The 22821-nt window shown below is 37.7% G+C and overlaps 1 protein-coding gene across 1 annotated transcript in view; it reads left to right on the top strand.

Annotated features, from left to right (window-relative positions):
* Positions 1 to 22821, top strand: part of GPC6 (glypican 6) — a 1044338-nt gene that overhangs the window by 836793 nt on the left and 184724 nt on the right. The gene's annotated exons all lie outside the window — the stretch shown is intronic.

The following is a 22821-nucleotide window of genomic DNA, read 5'->3' on the forward strand; positions in this document are numbered from 1 at the left end:
CCTAGACGCTAATGAGCATCATAGTCTAGACTGGATTTCAGAAAAAATAAATGCAGCTGGAAAAATGGGATAAAACTTTCTTTTTGCAGCCAAGAAAATTTGTTTTTATTTTTGGAAAGATAAAACATAAGCAATCTCATTCTGCTTAATTTCATACCCCACTGACCAATTTGACTTTGAAAATTTGACTCTGACTCATTCATGGATTTTTGCTTTACTCAGCAGTGCAAGATGGATAGGAGAAGAAAACAGATGAAAAATGAATCAGAGTATGAAAAGTGAAAACAAGCAATGAGTGTGCTATAAAAATCATGCAAACAACAATATTAAACAAATTATGCAGATACATTTGCCTTCCCAGACTCTTGTACTGGTTAAAGGAGTTGGCATCAGAAATAGCGCTGTATGGAGGGATACCTGTGGGATTACTGGAGTGAAAAGGAGAATCTGGTCATCATCAGAAAGCTAAGTAGGAGCTGATGGGAAAACATGCTAACCTGTAAAGACATTGCATAGCTACTTTCTCTGTGCTTATTCTCAAAACATTTGAACTAAAATAAACAGAGTTTTTATTACGGGAAGCACCTGTTTAAATCAAAAGCTGGAAGTTAAGGTTTGAGGTGTTAAGAGAAGATTTCCTTTTCTGTTGCTTTAAATTCAGTGAGAGTGCTGGGCATGGTGAGATGTGTTGGAAAGTGTGGAAATTCTTACAGATTCAGACTTTCAGAGTCTTTGCTGCAAAGCCCTTGTCTTCATCAATGTCTCTCTGGTTTTGATTGTTCTTGCTCTCAGAAAATAAAAACTGCATGAAAGCTTGTATGTTATGTTAAATATAGTGCTAATTTATTAAATACCATGTCAGGCAGGCTACTATGCAATTATCTCTACAGGTCAGTGATGACAAGGCAGTATACAGTACAAAACATCAATCATATTTCCTCTTTCTTCTAACTATACAGCTTCCTCTCTGTAACTTTATGGGGAAGAAAATAGAGGAGATACAGAGATTTTCATGTGTTTGGAAAAGGTATTCTGTTTTATCCCATTTTTCAGGCCTCTGACAGCTTTGCTGAAGATGAGGGTCCTTCCTGTATGAAAGATTGAAATGAGGCAAGTTGTCTCTGTCTCTGACAGCTGTCAGAGGCTTTCTAATAACACATGCAATTCCCTTAGTGGTAAACACAACAAAACTTCTATGCACTGAATTAAAACGAACAGCAGCATTTTACAGCACCACTGAGCTATGGAAGATTGGAAATTATGCATGAGCAGTTTTATCCCTGTTCCAATACTAGGAACCATGCACTAGCAAAAAAAAAAAGATAAATTCCTGCCTAGGCAGGAATCCCAAATGTTAGTGCATATTCATACCATTTATCCCTGTTCCAATACTAGGAACCATGCACTAGCAAAAAAAAAAAGATAAATTCCTGCCTAGGCAGGAATCCCAAATGTTAGTGCATATTCATACACAAGATAGTTTTGCTTAGTTCATAATCTGTGCATTGCAAGGTTGTTTTGACAGAAGTTGGTACTAGGAGAAAACTCTCAGATATGTTTCTCAGTAACTGGGTAAATCCTGTAGTTTGGACTGCATGTCCTGACACTGTTCTGTAGTTACAGCAATGGTCCAGCAACAGCCAAGATCTGCACATGAAGAGGAGCAGAAGAAAGTAAATGGGCTGTTGACAACAGGATGTGTTGCATGTTTCACCTAGTTTATAAATATAGAAGTCAGGACTGAAATCACATATATATGGCACTAATAAATCTTGCCTCTACTTTCAAAGCCAGGGAGAGTGGGACAACTTCCCCTAAACATCTGGTGCTTTCCAAGATTTTATAGACTGTGAAAACTGGTAAGAGGTGAAACAGCTGCAGCAGCATGATACATGGCTTATTACATATTTCCTGGTTTTGTCTTTTTTGTGTAACATTTCATTATAGGCTTTTTGTATTTTGTTGCCTATGTTATTGTGCCATAAAAGCCAAATGTAGCACATCTCATTCTAGCAGATCATCTGCAACTCAGAATTTTGCCTGAGAAAGGAAGACAGTCTTTAATATCATATTGTAATTATAAAACTGTAATGAAAAAAATGCTCCTTCCAGGTATCTATATAAAATATTTAAGAGGTATTTAAAAGTAAACCCGCCACACTGACTTTGAAAATGTGTATTTTGCAAAGCTTGCTTCTGATGTTTTGCCTGTTAGTTACCCATCATAATCTCCTTTGCACCCATCTCAAGCAAAGTTAGCAAATGCAAGATAAAAAGCATGAGCAGAGGAACTGTACTGCTGAGGAAGGAGATTGCCTCAGGGAGGAGCGGACTGATTCTGTGGAGTGGGGAAAAGGGGATTTTTTCTGTCTCCTGGCCCAACAGATATAGTCAAAATTACATTTTTCTCCGTGGAGTTATACCAATTAACAGCAATAAGAATCAGGGATCCCACAGTTCATTCTGTCACAGAAACGCAGAAGAGGTGGATAAAATTATTCCCACTTAGAAAAATTTAAAACCCCTCTATCTTAGAGAATGACACTCAATTTTAGCAATACTGTTTCTCCTCTTTCTCTTACTAACCTGTATTTAAGTCCCTGTTCCTATCTTGAGATTCTTTGACTTTCCCTAACCTTAGCTTTCCCTATCATTGGTCATTTATTTCCCTTCAACTGCTCTTTTTCTCAAGCAAGAATGTCAGTTGAAAAATGACCCCACCTCAGTGGACACCACACTTTCTCTTGGTATCCTCATTCAGCTTCAGAATCAACAGCCGTAAAAAGATTCTTTCCATGGAAGCAGTGCATCTCGTTCTGACAGCTGCCTTAATCACAGGTTCAGGATGGCAAAGTGGCCATAATCCATTTGGTTTTTGGAGGATTTCTTTCACAATTAGCATTAGAGTTAAGTTTCTTCTGTCTTGAGACAAAAACGTAGATGATACTAAATCTGAAAGTCTAGCAAGATTATGAGCCAAATATGACAATCCTTACATAAGTAATTCAGCACAACAGAAGAGTAAAAATCCAGGTAGTTGTTTTAATCATAGCAATTACTGTATCTGAGCTACGTTTTTTTGTGGAAATCTAAAGTAACTGATAAATTCTTTGTTGCTGTAATTAGTGACAAAGTGTAATGCCTGTGTAGTAGTGTATCAAATGCAATCTGTGGAGGTTTGACACTGCATGGCTATCTATAGTAGCAGAAATTACAAGTCTTTTTTTTTCCCTACAAATTATTCAATGATAAATCAGGCTACCTCGACCTTACCCCCATGTTTTAGTAGGCAGGAGATTGTGGAAAACACTTCAGGAGTTGTGCAGTAACAGAGATTGCATTCCTGTTTGTGAAAAGGAGCCAAGAGTTCATGTCCACAGCCATCCTTCTGCTTAGAGTGGAGAGCAAGTGGCTTTGCTATGAGTGTATTTGGTATTTGACAAGCTCTGTAGTGTAGTAAGGCAGATCAGGGGGCAGTGTGTTCACACTGCAGGATTCAAGGCCTGCACACCTGAGAGCCAGACACCTCTTACTGCCACCATCCTGCCAGGCTTCACCAGAGAAAATCATACCTGCAAGGCTTCAGCAAAAGCTTCTCCTTCCAGTGTTAAAATTACTTCATTTATTGTCATTACAATGGCTCTGCATTACTAATTAACTTTCTTCTTGTTGTGCTTTAAGAATCCCTTTTTTCTTCCCATCAGTATGACTCAGACACTTACCTTAGGAGTTCTCCTGAGGCAGAGTATACCATGCAGTCTCACTTAGAGCAACTAGATCATTTTCAGAAAAACTACCCAACAAAACCTTAATTACTTACTCCTAGTGAAAGTTTTAGTGATGAAAATATGCAATCAGTTTTTATTTAGTGCTTATGAAAGTCCTCAGGTCTCTGTGCTTTCTCTGTCCCATGTGCAAGCACAAGAATAGACATTTTCCTTTTAATGCTTCAAGAGACCACCCTAATGTGACTTTTTAATGGCTTATTACAAGAATAACTGTGTCTTCAAGATTCACTTTGGTTCACAGAAAAATCAGTCTATAATTGTAATAGTAATCTTGTACTATTTTCTTGTGATTTTTAGGAGGTCTCAGAGCAACCTTCTCCAGGCTGAACAGCTCCGACTTACTCAGCCTGCCCTTGTAGGGAAGGTGCTCTAGTCTTCTTATGACCTTTATAGCCCTCTGGATTTGCTCCAACCATTCCGTGTCCTTATGCTGGGGACACCAGAGCTGGATGCAGCACTCCAGGTGGGATCTCAGAAGAGCAGAGGGAAGGAGCAGAATCACCTCCCTTGCCCTGCTGGCCATGCTGCTTTTAATGCAGCCCAGGGCTGCCTTTCTGGGCTGTGAGCACACACTGCTGGCTCATGCTGAGTCTTTCATCAGCCAACACACCCTTCTCTGCAGGGCTGCTCTCAATCACGTCTCCACTCAGCCTGTAGGTGTGTCTGGGACTGCCATGATCCAGGTGCAGAACTTGGCACTTGGCCTTGCTGAATTTCATGAAGTTCACTCAGATCCACCTCTCAAGCTTGTCAAGGCCCCTCTGAGCCCCTGAACGGCACACCCCTTCCCTCCAGCATGCTGACCACACCACACTGGTGAGAGCTTGGCATTGCCACACAAACAAGCTGGTGTCATCAGCAGACTTGCTGGGGGGGCACTCAATCCCACTGTCCCTGTCACCAACAATGAAATCAAACAGTGTCAGCCCCCGTAGTGACCCCTGAGGGACACCACTCATCACTGGGCTCCACGTGGACAATGAGGTATTGACCACAACTCTGAGCGCGGCCATCCAGCCAGTTCTTCTTCCACCGAGTGGTCCATCCATCAGATCCATGTCTCCCCAATTCGGAGACAAGGATGTCGTGCAGGACAGTGTCAAACCCTTTCATGGGTCCAGGTAGACGACGTCAGTTGCTCTGCTCTATCCACCAATGCTGTAGCCTCGTCATAGAAGGTTGCCAATTCAGGCATGATTTCCCCTTCATAAAGCAATACTGAATGTCACCAGTTACCTCTTTGTTTTCCATGTGTTTTAGCAAAGTTTCCTGGAGAATCTGCTCCATCTTTCCCTTTATTTATCTTTGCCTAATACAGAGCAAAGGCTGGCAGTCTGTCATAACACTCAGTAGGCAAAAGCCTTGCTCTGGTTTAATCATGGCAAATAAGATCTAAATCAGGGGGTTTAGCAAACTTAGTTACCTGATACTTGAATATCTTCGCTCTACCACCCTCCTCCTTAATCATCATATGAAGGTATCCTGTGTTATTTTTTATGTATTAGCCTTTCACAAAGACTCTGTGAGAAAAAGTATGTTCTATTATTTCCTCCGTGGAAAAGCACTCCAAAAGATTCCTGCAGCCCTGGGGTGCCATTACTCCAAATTCAGAGTTTCTGGTAGAAAGTTTGATGAGCATTGAATGGACATTGTACACAAACACTAAAATTCCATAATTTGCATCTTGTGCTGATATGAAAATTGATAGCGTTCATAGTCAAGGCAGCCTAAAACTCAAACCCTGAATAGAAAGCCTTGTAATACAGTAATTGTATGCTTAGAAAGGATTTAAAATGTTAGGCTAAAATCATCTTTTCTTGCTTCCTTCCTGAGCTAAAGTTATCATGGCTCCTCAAGTGAATCCATCTTTGCCAACCATCAGAATGAAATAGGGAAAATTTTCTTAACCTAATGCTTTTCATCTCTTCTACTTATTTCATAAAACTTTAGTGCCTCCAGAGTTTGAAGAAGTAATCGTTTCTTTAAGTCTCTTGTCTGTGGACTATAGTAGCTATTATTGTACACCAATATCTATTCCCTTAGATGAAGTGTCAGTTTGGTGGATGGCTCTAAGGGTGTGGAGTCACATTGTGATTATATATGAAAAAATGGAATCCCTAGTTCAGAATTATTTTTCCCTACTTTAGCTTATTTTTACAAAAGGAAAGGAAAATTAGTAGAGTACTCTGAGGTGTGAGACAACTGCAAATTTGGTTGCTCAGAGATTGAGAACAAGATTTGCAGATGTAAATCTAATGTTGTTTATGAAAAAATCTTTAGTGTGCCTCAGGCCCATTAGTCTCCATAATGCATAGGTAGCAGTGTGAAGGAATTTGCAGTGCTGTTAAAAACACAGACTTAACATCTGTTAACAATTATGTCAGTTCAGGTTAAAGAGATGTAATTGTACAAATGAAAAGTGAACTCAACTTGACAATGTCTAATTAAAAGATTACAGTATTATAACTTTTTTAATTCTCTGATAAGGAGTAACGTCCATGATCCTATATTTTCCTCTTGTTTTCCAGAAATAGTAGACTCACTGCCTACAATTTAAATACAATACCAAGATCCAATGTCTTAGAGTATATAGGAGCCCCCCTGAAATAAAGGGAACATCACCATTCAGTAAGGTAATGTGTAGAAGAGGGGAACTGTATTTGTTATTTCCCACTGCTTTTCTTACCTCAGAAGTATAAAGGATATAATTCCTCAGATGGAAATGAATTCAGCCTGAGAGAAGCTCTCTGAAGTTGAGGGACTGCCAGCTGGATGCAAATAGCACCAGCACTTGCCTGCTCCCCCTGGGGCAGTATAGATTCTTACAAGCAATTCACAGCATCCATTGCCCTGCATATTTGCTTTAGGATGTGTCACTGAAGAAGGAGATTCCCTCTTGCAGGACTATGGGGATTGTGCTCCTGTTACTGGATCAAAAGAGCTGGGACTCATCTGGCCTGATTTTGCCAGTGACACCATTGACAACTTGTTACTTGGGCGTGCATCCTGGAGGGGTGCTAATGGCTTCACTCAGAGTGACTCTTGAAGATTGCAGCTCCTAAAGAGGGACTGTGAATTTCTGAAAATGCAGGTGTTTAGTTGAATGACAGCAGGGGACCATGAGCTTTGACGTGTCTTGTGAAAATCACATATGGTGATTAAGTATGCCATTCTCTTTAAGGCTCAAATGATACTAGTGCATGTGAAACACATCACCCATCATCATGTCATATGACAGCTACAAATACAGCCATTGTACAAATTCAGCCATTCTACAATTCTGCCTTTGGCATGCGAACACAGCTCTCTTGAACTGTATTATTTCTCCATTTGCAGGAAAAAACGTCTCAAAACTTGAAGGGATATGAGAGTTACTTACTCAGCATTTTCAGCAGGCCCTATGTTGACTGCAGCATTTAGATGCTACAGCTTCTTTTGAAAATAGCAAGACTGATCAGTGTTGTCAAAAAGTTTAAAAGATTTTATAATGAAACCATTGGACCCAAATGATGACTTTTTAGTTCCATTTTCATTCCTCATCTCCAACTCCTTCATATTCTTTAACATCAAAGGGAAATGCCTGTCTATTACACATGAGCACAGTTTGGAAGTTGCAGAGAATAGCAAATTTTTCTCTGTTTATATTCAGGGGAAGTGCTGGGGAAGCTGTTTTGCCACTGCTCTTAAAATGCTATGAATTAACCCAGGGATGTTACATAAGATATCTCTAGAAACAGGAAATACGTTCATTATTTATTGCTCAAATACTGTGGGTTTCTGGGACCATTATTTTGTACTTTTCCAAGGCCATAGCTATACCTTCTCAAAGGACTTCTTTCTTCCAGAGTAAACAGTGCTGCTATTTCTGTCCTAGGTTACCATGTATATTAACACCTCAAAAGAGTTTTCTCTTCAGTAGAGGATTTGATGTCTCAATTAATTGCATTTATGTAGGGCTGGGTCCCTGTTTACCTGTCAGGATATCCCTCAGGCACTTCACTGTGCTGATCTCCCAGTTTCACAGGCAAGGGACCAGCTGGAAAATATTGTGCCTCTTACCTGAACTGGTTTCCCTTCTGGTTTGAGGGATTTGGGGCAGGAGGTCTCTCTGGCATATGACTGTGAATGAAGCATACACCCAGACTAGGGAACTTGGCCATGCTTTTATAGTTCAGTTACCTGAAAGAGCTACTTCCATGCAGTTGTGCTGGTTTCTTTAAGGATTACAAATCCAAAAGAAGAACATGTGAGTTTCATTTTACAATCCCAAACAGGTGGGATTAAATATCATTGTAATTGGTTTGTACTTACTACTTTGGCTGTGCTTAATTGAGGCAATGCTGTATTACACTAGGAAAGGTGAAAAGGATATTATTTCTAAAAACATATCTTCGGTTAAATCATCATTTGACTCGTTCAGTATTGATAAACTTGATAATTTGAATTCTAAGTTTGGCAAACACCCCTATTTTTAAGGGAAAAAATAATTGTGCAGTAATTATAATGTTGCCCAGAGGAGTACTGACAGTTTTATTTCAACTTTAGTTGAAACAAAATTTGTCTCTCTGTCCATTTTTCTGCATTTTGCTTCTGCATGTATTCCACTGCATTTAAAACCGTGTATCTGAGGAAAGTATTTGTTGCGCCATGACACCTTTTTATACATCTAAGATATTTTGTCTTGAAATCTGCATCCATTTTAAAAAACTGCATAAACAAGCAGTTTTCATACACTGAAAACAAACTTGAAACTATGTAGTATCTTGAATGATGTGTTTTTTCTGATAAATTGATTTACTATTTCAGATTCTCTAAACTTCATGTTAGAAATACATGTCAAATTATGTTCGGGCAAATGTAATGGAGAGATAAATTTAACTCAGAGCAAGTAACTATCAAAACACTTGGTTACATCTAAAAATACTTTGCTGAGTTTATTATACAATATCAATAAAAGGTGATCTTACCACAATGATGTCAAAGCAAAACTGAAATCGATTTGCTTTGTATTATAATTCTGAGCCATTGCTTGATGAGGGCTAATCTGTTTATGATAATGTTTCAGGTAGCATATTATCTATTTAGAACCACAGATTCCTTTTTGAAATACAGAAACAAAGTACTGTTGGCAAGCAGCCTTAATTTCTCTTTACAAATAAACCCTACTGCTGCAAATGAACAATACACACACAAACACAAAAAGTGATTTTTGATTGTACCTAATCTGCCAGATTCCATTAATGAGAAATTTGGGGTTTTTTTAGTATCGGTTCCTTATGCTTTTTTAGTTCTTGAATTTCAGAGGAAGTTTAAGTCTTAAATTTCTTGAAGATTAAAAATCAACCCAAAACTCAGTAAAAGAATTCAAATATGTAGACACTGTCAGTCTAAATCATTGAATTTTCTTTACCTTATGATTGCTTATTCAGGTCTTTTTTGAGCTGTACAAATACCATTCTATGCTGCCAGAAGCTCCAAACATTAGCAATATGGCAAAACCTGCTCAAATGTATAATCTTGTATGAATATTACATAGTGTAATATATATGTGTCACATATATATTACATATGTTCCTTAATGTAAACAAAATGTTCTTTTTTTTTCTAATGAAGCCACACAGATATACAAGGGCATACATTACACTTAGTCAATTTACTTGTTTTGGAAAGGCTTTTTAAAGATAAGCTAATAGAAGAAGGTGAAGAGTGTTTGGCTGAGCTATAAATTTCTCATAACTTGGCAAAGAGACTGTGATAAAAATCCCTAGCCAGTAGCCCATATCAGTGCCAGATTTAGTGGAGCAAAAACTTAAACCATTAGAGAGATTAGAATTTTAGTAAAACAAAAAAATTCAGGAAGTAATTTCTGATAAGTGTCCTATGGATTCCTTTCTTGTAATATGTCTTCTTGTAAAGAAAGCTTTTTCAGAAGCAGGAAATACTAGGAAAAACGTAGATCCTTTTTTCCCCCTCCATTGTCTCTGCCTTATCAACAGAAGATCTTACCATTTCTATAGTCAAGAGAACTAGTTTGATGCAGAGTGCTATGACAGAGCTGGTATGGCCAAAATTCATTGAGCATTTTTGCAAGAGTGGAATCTAAAAGTGTTCTGACACATTTGGGAAATTTTGATGTGTTTAGAAGGTAATAGGAAAAACTCTGCTCTTATATTTCTTATTTCTCTGTGTTACTCAGTGTCACCTGCTCTGTAATATAACATTCAACATCCATAATGTCATTTATATTGCAAGTTAACCTATGGGAGTTTAAACTCCCATAACATGTATTTTTCATTTAGCCACCAGAACTTTCCATGTCAGTAGGAACTCACCTTCATAATACCAGATTTCAATTTGCAGCAGCAAAGAGCCTTTTCATCTGTCTTGTCTTGTTAACTCATAAAATACATATAACTATGAAGGAGAAAATAGCAGATTGAAAAATAAAGAATGCATTTTTGGTTCTGCTGGATATTTGTTGCTGACCTCAAAAGAGAGTCCAATTTTTCAACTAAGCAATGCATCTCACTGTAATGCTATAAAATGAGATGAAGGTTAGTCTTTGCTCTCAGTGTACAGGTTAGAACAGCATCTTGCACTTAATTCAACTGTAGAATAAGATGAAAAACATCACTAAAACAAATGGTGGACCATGCAGAATGGACAGTGCCAAAAAGACAAGAAGTTATCCTGAGCATGAGACAATAAAACATAGAGCACTCACAAGTTTCTAGCTTGGATTTCATAGATGAAATGATACAAAAGGTCTTCCAGTAGGTTTAGCTCTTTTAATAAATTATGTAGGATCAGACCCACTGGCCTTTAGTTATACTTCAGGTTCCTTATTTTTAAATATTGGTGAAAAGAAGCAAATAAACAGGATATAGGCTGTCTCTACTGTAGGAACAGGAGTGACAGTTCTGGCCACACATAGCTATAGTTTGTGATTTGTGTTTCATTTGTACACTCAAAAGAAGGAGTTGATGTATTTCTTATGCCAAACTAAAAACTAATCTATGAATGCTGTGTTGCTTGGTTTAGCAAGCCGCAAACCTTCCTGCGGGGCTACTTCGGAGAGAGCGGCTGTTCCGCTTCCCATAGTCCTTCCGGACAGCCCCGCGCTCCTGCTCCGGCCAGCCATCGGCTCCTCAACACGGTGGTGATAAAGAGGCGAGAAGGGTCCCTGCATGGGGACCTCAGAGGAACTTTATTCACACGATGACGAGCCGGTTCCCAGAGGCAGAGAGACCCCATGGTCAGGGAGCCTGGGGTTTTATATGGGGATGCGGGGGGCGGAGAAAGCACATGGACTATTGGGCTCAGGGCTAGGGGCGGTACATGGGCGGGGTTGGGGTACTGGAACCAATAGGGAGAACCCGAGAGTATGGCCAGGACAAGGGGCAGGGAAGGGGGGACAATGTGGGAAGAAAAGGAGTGGGGAAATACAGCACTACACATGAATATTTTTGCAGTTGAAATTTTGCTGGTATCTGCAGTGCTGACAACATACAATATCATTTAAATCAGGTTCTGCTCTTTGTACTGCATTTACTATTTGGTTGGCTTTTCATAACAATTAGAAAATGAAATATTTGTGTTTCCTTTCTACTTTTTCCTGGGAGATTTTCTGTCAGGAAAATATTTCCGTGGGAGTAATGAGAGATGGCTGCTCCAAGTTACACTGATGGCTAAAACCACATTTCAGTAATATGGAAATCTTGTATTCCAGATATTAATGACTGATATTCTCATTTTAGCATGTTGACTGCACCCAGATAAATCACTTCTAAAGTATTAGGCAGTTTTGAGGCATCTCATAATATTTAGTTTGATTGTCTTCTCCATAAACGATTAATTCCAGTATCTTTCAATCTTTCATTGATATAAGTGCATATTTGGTGGTTTGGTTTTTTCAAATGCAGCTACTAGAAAAATACATATAGAGCCTAGTTGTCTGACTGATGTGTGTTTTGAAGAGTGTAAATATAAATCAATATTTTAAAAATTAAAAAGCAGAATTATGGTAATATGCAAATCATTTTACGAAGCCTATGAAATTTCCATTGTGATCAAACTTTTCTATAAAAGCACAATAAAAGTATTACAAATTACTCAGGTTGAAATCAGGAAGGACAGCGTGGCAGAACTTTAACTGATGCAAATAATTTGCTAATGGAAATATGTCAGTGAAAAATACATGAAGACTTAATTCCACTTGTATTGAATGTATCTCTAAAGAAATAATTCTGAGATTACTTCATTTTGTCAAGATACTTCTTACTGAGAGATGAGGAAAGCAAGTATTTTTCTTTATGTAAAAGCACCTCCAAGCTCCTCATCAAGTCTGTCAATTCCAAGATGTGGAAGATTTCTCTCCCCTTACAAAAAGAAATTTGATAGTTAGAATATATAGTTATATAGGCCATGAAGTCTAAAGCAAAATTACTGAATAAAGTCCAAAGCATAGGGTAAGGGCCATGCCTGAGATGACCACCTAAAAAACAGAGACTAGACAAGAATAAGAGAGTAAAGGTAGCTATTTATTTGAAGGGCCTTCAAAGGTACACCCTGGGCAGTCAAAAGGCTACACCCAAGATGGACCTCGGGTCCCGAGTTCTTCACACTTTTATAAGTTTCGTCCATTTGCATATCAGGATCAATTCTCCAATTACAACCCCAGTTAATGATGTAACTACCCCAAGTTTGCCCTCCTCTTCAAAGGCCTTAGTTTACACAGTTTGGGGCCTGGTGTCCTTGACATGGAAACCTAGAGAGGGTTGTTATGTCTAACCAGCATGAAAGAACAGCATCTAACAAGCCACAAGAAATTTAAGAATTACACACTAGGCAGTACAGGATTTGAAAAATAGAAAAAGTTAAAACCTAAGGCATCAGGATAATCTTGTATAATGTTTCTAGTTGGATTCACATTTGTTTGGCAATATTAAACTCAAGCATAAGTCCAGACAGAGTTGACGTGGTGATACTTCTCTTCCAATCTGCCTTGTTGCTTGTCCAAGCAGAACAGGCTACAGGGCCCAGCCAATAGACAGTGACTCTTTACACAGAGAGAAACCATCAAATCAATGTCACTTGCACCCTTTGGAGAATAAACATCTCAGAGGGAAACAACAGGTTACAAATAGCTTTTCCCAAAGTATTTGACAATGAATTGGAATTTTCTTAATCTTCATTTCATTTTCTTGGTTTTTTGGTCCAAATGGTGATATAATCCAAGTTGTGTGGTCTTGTGACTTTGTAGGGTTCTGTAAGTGACAAGAATGCAGTCCTTTCCAGCTGATGCCAGTATAAGCACTTTCAGTGGTGTTTGTGGGGTTTTTTTCCAGTTTTGTTTGCCTCTTAGTTTTTTAGTGATCTAATAAATATGCAAAGCATGTTGTACACAGGATTCTTGTAGTATAACTTAATCAGCATTGTAAGAAATGTGTTTCTACTTGCCACAATTCATTGCTTATTTTTCTAAAAGCATTCTATTTTGTTGTCACTTTCACCTCTGTGGGCTTCTGAAACAAATTTTTAAACTGAAAAACATTGCATTTGTTATGCATGAAAATAATAAGCATTTATGAGGAAGGCTAATACATCTTTCAGCTTTGAAGTTGGTCACAAAACTTGTGTCTTATCAGAAGTCTTTTTTGTTCAAATTTTTTAATGCTTCTCCATAAAACTACACCCAACTTTGAGAGATCTGGGAATACCATACAAAATAAATAGTTCCATCTAAAATGAGTCTTCATTTATCTCGTGGGTTATTTTGGTATTCCAGCTCAGTTTATTTGCTGACATCTTTTTCTTGGAAACTGACTCTCAATATATCCTACGCATATGTGCTGAGCTGTTATAAAAGAGACAAAAGACACTCAGGTCTCTGACTTATTGTGTTTCAGGAGAGGATTTTTTGAGTGGAAGAGGGTAGATTTTCTGAAAGATTTCCCTCCAGTTCAGAGTATTTCTCTGGATAGACTGAAAGACCTTCAGGCATAAAAGTATTATTCCAAGCACTGAAGATCCCTAATACAAATATGAAAAAACTAATTAGCTTTTTCTGTAGACCAAATTGCTTTTCAATCCTTGTAAAAATATAAAGTATAAAATAAAAAGTAAAAATGGTATTGAATTAGTAGTTACTGGATGTGCAGTCTCTGCTTTTCATTACTTTATACTGAAATTCTATTGAAATTAATAGAATAAATAACTATTATATTGCCATAGAACACCTAGCAGAACAGTTAGGATTCAAGGCAAATAGGTTAGTTATGAAATATCAGTATTTTCAATGGAAAGTGGGTAGCTATTGAAATTCCTTCATTTGAGTCTGAATTTCATAGCTATTCAATGCTTTGGTTATCTGTCAGATTCCTCTAATTTAAACAGATACAGATAAGATAGGAAAAGTCTTTTGTTTGATTTCTGTTGGATGACTGAATATTCTCTGAAACATTTAAACAAGCTCACCAAATTCAATTATAGGTGACCTCATTCAAGAAAAAATAGGAGAATTTAGATAATGTATATGAGGGGTAAGAGAAAAGGTGCAGAGTTGTACTATTCCACCTTATATACCTAGATGTATTTAATTTATACTTCTTATTTAGTGAATGAAAGGGTATGAGAGCTGAGTGAGCTCCCAGAAGTGTGTTGCAAAACATTTTAATTAACAAAATTTAGAAATGTTAAAATGTTCTTATGTTAAAAAGCTGTATTTAAGCAGAGGCAGCAAGCTGATGCTCGAAGAATAGCAGCTGTAGTTTGTTTATTTGGGGAAAATGGAGCAAATGCCTTCATAGGTTTTAGAGAAGAGCCAAGAATATGAATGGGCACCATCCCAGCCAAAACATAACATCTTTCTGCAAAAACTATGTTTGAAAGAAAGAATGAATCAGCACTGTAAGTACTATGTGTCACCTTTTAGTGAGTTAAAGAATTGCAGATGGATTTAAAAAAAAGGCCTATAGGGATCACAGCTTTTTCTTTAATTGACCATAGGCCAGTAGAACCACAGGTTTTATCCTGTTTTTCTAATGTGTAAACTAGAGCATTTTCACAGCATTCATGGAGTCATCTGGATGATCAGACAGAGCACTTGGATTAAGACCAAATATTTTCTAACTATTGCAGCAAATTGTGGGGTGAATTGCTGTCATTTGGGAGTATCATCATGACCCACACATCCTTTCCCACTATTTGAACATAAAATGGAAGAATTGTTTTGCCTAGTGAGAATGGCACCCTGTTTCATCAATACATGTCAGTTCCCAGAACAGCTTGCTGGAATAGAGGCGTTTGCATGGGTTGAAAATTCAGGCCAAGTCAAAAAAAAAGCTTTACTGCTAAAAGAACAGTGATCACAGATATCAATAGGATGCTTTGCCACATGTTTTTACTGCAATTAAGGTGCAACTTGAGTTTTATTTAGTTTAGATACTGAAATCTGGTTTACATACTAATTACAATATAAAAGGGCAGCATAGATTTGAGCCTAAGCTTGCTGCCTGTATTTCCCTGAGCTCCCAAGTGGGTCCTGTAACCTTAGTTCACTGATGGCCCAGCAACATCTGTTATTTGAAAAGCTGGAGTAGATACTTCCAAGCAAAATACCATCTTCCTTCTTGCTACAGAGACTGACTTTTGTAAGAAAAGAAACACACAGCAAGAAGAGATGTTGAATAACAATCTTAATCCATTTGATTTCAAGTATGTACAATTCCTGCAGGTACAAACCTGAAAAGAGATTAATTATCACTGTTTAGGGCTTATGTTCTGATAAACTGCTACTAAGGGATCTCAAATTTCCCAGAATGATTCAGACTCTGTCTCTACATCACTGACTTTCAATCTGAAAAGGCTTATTCAATTCCCATTTTTTAAGGCCATAATTTTTAGATTTCAGTGTGCACTCAGAGAAGTTCATGACTATCTGAACTTTCTACTCACTGTGGATAAGTTTGTTTTTAGGAAGCTCTCACCTGAGACAGCTGAATTACTTTCTTTCTCTGCAGAAGCTCACTGTATACATGGTATCTGCAGCAGTGATCCAAAAAAGCATGAGAAGCAAACAATACAGATCTCATGGGCTCTGAGCAGCTGCTGACCAATGAAGATTGCACCCAAGCACTGGAGTAGATGTGCATTTTCACATGCTTTTTATGCAAAATTCTGAATGTTGCCTGAAGTGTAGCTTCATTATTAGCTGACCTAATAATGCTGCTTCAGAAAACAGTGATGACAGTCAGTCTTCCCTGCACTTTCCTGTGTTCCAGTCCCAGCACTGGGGGCCACACAGCTGATCTCTATGAAAACAATTTTTGCTTTCTTTTCTACTTTTTCTATGAGTGTGCTTAGCTGAGTTTGTTCTCTGGTTTGTCTGTGACCCTGTAGATTCTGGCACCATGGCAAGAGAGGGGATGTGTGGTGAGCTAGGAGACATCAAAAAATAACAAAACAACATCCTAAGATGCTCTGTGTTCTCAATTCTTTGCATTAATTATCCTCATTTATAACCAAAACTCCCCTAGATTTTTACTTTGAAACTTTTAATCCTTTTTCATCAGAACAGCCAGACCCTCTTCAGGGATTCACTAGGATGAGGTGTAGTCATAGCTCAGTCACCTTTTGACACTCAGGAATCAACACAACACCTGAAAACTGACAACTGAGCTCCCTCAGAGGAGACAAGAAGAGCCTGCAAGCCTCCACCTGTGGGTCCTGCTGGGTGAAGGACCAAGGATCTGCCACTGCTGTTACTACTGTCCCGTATGGGAGGGACTATTGGGGCTAGCGCCGTGTTTTCTCCTAAACATATGGTCTGGCATGGAGTGGGAAGGTGTGACAGAAAACACTTCTAGTCCTGTGCGGGGAGCGTGTGAGCAAGCTACATTTGAGAATCACTATCTGGTCATGCTTTCAAGCCAGCCGTGCCAGTCCACACATGGCAGCCAGCTGTGTACTTGTACCACTGTGCCATCACTGGTGCCCTGATCTTGAGATCCTCCACACACACAAACAGCACTGCCAACACAGAGCAGGGACAGGCAGCATGGTGGGAATGAGCTGGTGGGAGGAGGGTGTCAGGGAGAGAAAAAGAGCTCCCTGGGCCAGTGATGTCAATTGAAATATCAGCCAGGCTGTGATTTAAGAGATTAGTTTGATGCTAAAAAGAGAGGAAGCTATGGGCAGCTGCCTTGAACAGGTCGGTCACATTTCTGTCCTGGCCATGGGTTTCTGCCATGCCTGTTCCAGCAGCAGTGAGGCAGCCAGCCTGGGGAGAGCTGACTGGGACCAGGACCTACAGGTAGCTAACCCAGCCACAAAACTAGGATAGGCTTTCGACTGGGATAGGCCTCAGCTACCTGATGTAACTCATATGCCACTATATCAACTTATGGCAGAAAGAAATAATTCAGGACAAGAAGTGAAATGCTAATTTCATTTTCATCAGTAGATCTTTAGGTGCATTTTGAAGTAGCATTCCTAAGGTGAAGAGTCCTGAGAAGACTGAGTCAGTCTAAGAGCTGGAAGCTGCTGAAATCAGAGAACTCGTTCCCAGCCATGTGTTCCTTCTGCTTCCCTTCTGCTGACCTGCTTCCCAAGCTTTCTTCAGCCTACTAACCTGGTAGAAAACGAACCATGAGGGGAAAGGTTGTTTGAAATTCTCAGCCAGATTAGTGAGCAGCCTCCACTCAAGGAGTGAACAACTCAAGTAGAATGCAAATCCGAACTTTACATATGGCTGCCTGTTTGCACTGACTCCTTTGCACTCACTTTGATGCTGATAGGATGTTTTTCTGAACAGGACCATTGCCCAAGCATAAAATAATCATGCCACCCCCTTTTTCCTTTTTTTCTATTTCTTTTTTTTTTGTTTTTTCTAATTCAGTTTTGTTTTCAGTGTGCTCACTGAATCATCTTGGCTTATTGCTGCCTTGGATCACCAATGCATGGTAGAGCCAAAGTAAAAGCTGTAGGTGCTCACAACAGGGAAGGCAGATGAGGTGTGGGTTAAGAGAGTAGGATGTCCTTCTACCCTTTTAAAACTACCAGGTGGTAAAAGCTCTTTACCTGTTCCTCCATTTTAAGGGTTTGCCTTTAGTACTTCATTAGATTATATGCAGCACAATGGTGAAAAAACATGCTTCCCCTTAAAGAAAATAAACTGTCAAATACTTTAAATGTTTGCTATAGATACCACTTCATTCTTCTAGTTCTAATTATTGTTAGATAACTAGTTCATAAGTTTCCTTTTAAAAAAGGAGAAAATCAGCTATGTATAAATTTCTGCCTTTGTATTTCTGTCATTTGTACTGTTTCATGCTCTAGTATGAAGAAATTGTGATTTAGTTTTATTTTAATTTTCTAATAAAAATCTCATAAAAGATTTCTCACTGTACAGAAAGACGCAAATATGATGTATACAACCTCCTCCTACATTTTATGGATAAAAATGTTTTAGAGACTTTAATCAAAGTGTCTTAAAGGCCTAACTATGCTTATGAACTGGAAATAATTAAGAAATAGGTAAGAAAAAGAGCAATTAAAATAATGGAAAAGGATACAAAATAAAGTTTTCTTATGGTATTTAGAACAATGGGCTGCTAAGCAGGGATATGTAGGAAAGCTGACAGAGATGGCAAAATCTCTCTTTAAGAAGGCTTCTGCATGAATAACAGTAACAAAATGAAAAGAAAAAAATATCAGAGAATTGGAAGGTATTAGACAGAGGGAACGGTGAAATATGATGCACAGTCAAAGGCTGTGTGGTTCCTTGCAGTAAATGTGTCAGCTTTAATCTGGATACTGAAATTAATGCCATTTTTAATATATTTTTATGTCACTGTATCCATGAAAAAATAGCAAGGTAGTTGTGAATACAGGTCAACAGTGCAGAAAGCTCTGAGAAATGCAGCTTCAGCCCATCTCTGAACTGCAGACAATCCTTTTTCTTTGTGTGTTTGAGGTGTTTTAGTGAGGAGTTCAGAACCCTAATAGCAGGTTTGGATAATCGTTGCTGACAACAAAACTGAGTGAAGGCATTGCTAAAGGAGCTGAAAATGAAAACTATAATTAAATGCAGAAGAAAAAAAGGTTATAACTTAGAAAGAAGAAATCCTCTCCATCTTCCATATCATTACTGTTTTGGGTAATGAAATGTTATTTCCTCATAGTTATGCCTTGAACCACTGAGTTGCTCTTTGTATAGGTATTAGGGAGAACTAGAACACAATGACAAGAGTCTGTGCACATGAGGAAATACCATTTTTGATGAAATTTACCCAAGAAGGATAAAGCACAGTTTCTTGTTGAAGTAGACAATGTGCACTCCTGAGTAGTTACATTAACAGTCTCTTCAGACATGGCTAAGTAGGAAATGGAGATTTCCCATGTTCTGTAGGAATAACCTAGACTATATTGATGTCTTTTATTTTGCCCTATCATTAACATGTTTTCTCTTTACGTTTTAAAACCACAATTTCAGCCCGATTTTTAATAGGAAAAAAAATTAACATTTCAAGGTTTCATTAAGCTATACACTGTCTTTAAAAGCTTTTTGTATAACTGGTATGTTGCTACAGCCTTTTAAATCACAGTAATATCACATTACATTAACTACAGAGAGCTTCCCAAATAGATATTTTAGTTTACAGAGTGCTCCATGTTACCTCCTAAATAAACATGAGGTTCTCTCTTACCAGAATGTTCAACTGTAGCACAATTCTGAGATAAGAGTGAGCACAAGGAGGACTGTAATTACAGCAATTATGGAAAAGTAATTTACTAGTTGTGTAAACTGAACAGCTTTGAAAGAGAGTGGATCGACCATAAAAAGAAGTTCAATACTGAAAATAAATATTTTGGGATCTCTGAAATCGTTGTAATGTGGATAAGCAAACTGTAAACATTTTGCCTAAAGTGATATATTTTCATTTTAAAAGCCCTTATAAATATAACTTTGTGTTTTTATAAAAAGACTTAAAGATGTCAGAATTATGCATAGATATGCAGATCTGTCATTTCCCATCTGGTATATACTCAGAGCTTACTAAAGAAACAAATAAATACAGCTGAATTGACATGTCTTTGGCGAAAAAGAACGCAACCCAAACTTTTACATTTTGAAACAGGTAAAACGATCATTAATTTAAAAGGAAATTGATAGGTTCATGCCAAAGGATGCAATAATGAATAGAGTTATCTAGAGAGAAATTTGATCAAAAAATGTCTCCCAAGATGTAGATGCAGTCTTAAACTACATGTAGATGGTTCAGAAGCCAAATTGACATGTAAACAGTTATGTTCTAGCCCAAAAATATTCAAACTTAGTTTTTCAATGCTTGGTCAAGAGAACAGGGCTTTGCCAGCTGTTCTGAAGACTCCACAAAATGGGGTTAAGGAAAGCAAGACCATGTATCCCATATGAAATTTCTAAACAGTTTTGCCTCTTCACCAAATGTCTTACACAAATTTTAAAGAGTATATTAATAGAAGGATGAAAACAATCTGGTACCTGAAGTTTTTATCAGATCAGGCCCATTTTTGCAGTGGCAAAAGCTAGGGCCATGCTCTGGGTAGCTATGCTCTGCAGCACACCTCTGTACTCTGCCTCCTGCCAAGGTGCCAGAATACATCTTTGTGCCTTCATCCTTCCTATGAAAGTCAGAGGTTAAGGAGGAGACCTTTACATCTTCGGTCCATCCCAGATGGAGATGGTGCATAGACTGGATGCATCCCCAGGGCCTCAGGGACTCTCCAGTATCTCATGTTTAAGCAATATACTTGCAGTGAAAATGGTAGCATTTAGATCTCACTTGCCTGTCAAGCCAGAGCAGCTCAAAACCTAATGTAATTGATTGGCAAACAATAGGAATATTCCTTTGATCTGATTCATGAGAATGGATGTTCTGACTATCAGTTATTACCAGCACTTTGCGATTTTACATTCACATTTGTCTCTGAATAATAGCATCCATTACAAGCCCTGGCCATATTCTGCAGTCAAATTAAACCACGTGGCAATTGTGTGTTCCATTACTTTGTACTGAGTCACAGCATTTAATTGCATTATCACAATAGTAAGTCATTACAAGCAAGTCAGAAGCAAATAACAAGGCCTGAATAAGTATTTGTAGTCATTCAAGCTTTGAGGACTGTTACATAAGAAACTGTCACTTATGCTTTGCAGGGAGAAAGTTAAGGCTTCTGTCTATGAGTTAAATGCTTGAAAACTAAAGGTCTGGGCCAAAACCATTATAGAAAATAAACTGCTTCTGTAACAACCCTGCTGCTGTAAATGCTTCTTTTTATATGAAGCATTTGACTTAAATGGATTGCAGTTATTCTTGATAGTATGAACGAAGGTACCCTAAAACATTTTAAAAAGCTCTTGTATTCCACCTTTAAAGCTTTGGTGTATTAACTTGGCAGAAAATGGCTTATAAGAAAACCTTACTTATATGAATGACAAAGCTGAAGAGGTCTGTACACTAGGGAAAGAATACATCACTTTGTCAGTGGGAAAGAACACAGGTACCAGCAGGAGCTCATAAAATGAAGAAAGAGGATGCAAAAGGATAAAATACCATAACCCTAGGTCTTTTATTTTGTAACATGTCCAGAATTTTTCACTTCTGTTTATAACACAGGCGTTTTAATATAGTGAAGCTGTGAAAAAAGGAAAAGAAGTAAAAAGGTTCCCTATTTGTACCTTGCCAACAATTCTTATTCAATACCTCTAATTTTTTAATTGCTTCTTTCTGTAGCAATAGGTGTGGAAGTACTAAGCAGGGCTCTGCAGAAATCTCACAGATATTTGTATGCAGTACTGAGAGATCCTACTTAATGAGATCCGCAATATAATGTTGCTGAATTTAGGTATTTACTTTTAACTGGAATTAAATTCTATACCATAGAAGGTAAAAATGAGGTTATAAAATGTATAGGATGACTCAAAGCATTTGTGATTATCTCAGAATGGAAATTCTTGTATTGTCTTTAATGTATATGTGTCTTATTTAGATTATTTGCTCTGGACTAACTTCATTCAAATAAAAAACTATTCTAGTACAATAATAGTTTTCTAATTAAACTTAAATAAAAATATACACCAGGAAGATAAGCCCAGCTCTATAGTACAAATAATCTTATGCTTTTAATAAAAATGCATAAACGTAAACAAATCTTTTGTATCCCAAAATTTTATTATTATGTTCGGAATACTCTCCCTAAGTACTATTTACTTTGGGAGTAAGTAAATATTTGAATTTTTTCCAGATGTCTGGGGCTCAACAGGCCAAAGGTATCCATAATAAAATAGAACTTGAATTTCTCTTGAAAAACCTGAAAAACAATCCCATTATTGGCAGCCTCTTCTAATGTTTAGCGAGATTTTTATTAATAAGTTTCTGTGATAGAAGCAAGTGAACAGGATTGGTATGTGTTGCTTTTGTAGACAATGTTTTTGCATAAAATTCTGATGTATTTTAAGTCAACTGAAAAATAAGACACAAATTCTTGCAGTGGAGAATTAGAAAATATTTTAATTTTCTATTTCTTCTTTAAGCAGGAGATTTATTCTGTAAAATCATATTGAAACAATCACTAAAATAAAAATAATTTTCATGTTTAATTTGTTGTAGAAAGCACAAAGAGTAATGTGCCTTTGTATCATTTTACATTCAGCTTTTTCCAAAACATTTATTTTCTTAACAATGCTGAAGTGTATGTACCAAAGATTGCAGGAAGCTGTTGCAAGGTTAGTTTGAGGGTGACTAAACAAACATTCATTTGTAGGATAAATTATAAGGAATAAATTGAGTCAGGTTATTAGGAGGCATATATGAAGGTGAAAAAATTCTGATGAGGTTTAGGAAGGTATAAAGTTGATGAGATGGAAAAATGCAGAATGCTCTGGTAAATGCCAGCAGGCAGGTATGAGGACAGACTATGAATGTTGCTGTAAAGTGAAAGAAATGCAGTCTCGTTTGGATAATAGGAGAAAAACAGAAATCAAAAGCAAGCA

The sequence above is a fragment of the Corvus moneduloides genome, chromosome 2 (assembly GCF_009650955.1).
Source record: "Corvus moneduloides isolate bCorMon1 chromosome 2, bCorMon1.pri, whole genome shotgun sequence".
Lineage (NCBI taxonomy): Eukaryota > Metazoa > Chordata > Aves > Passeriformes > Corvidae > Corvus > Corvus moneduloides.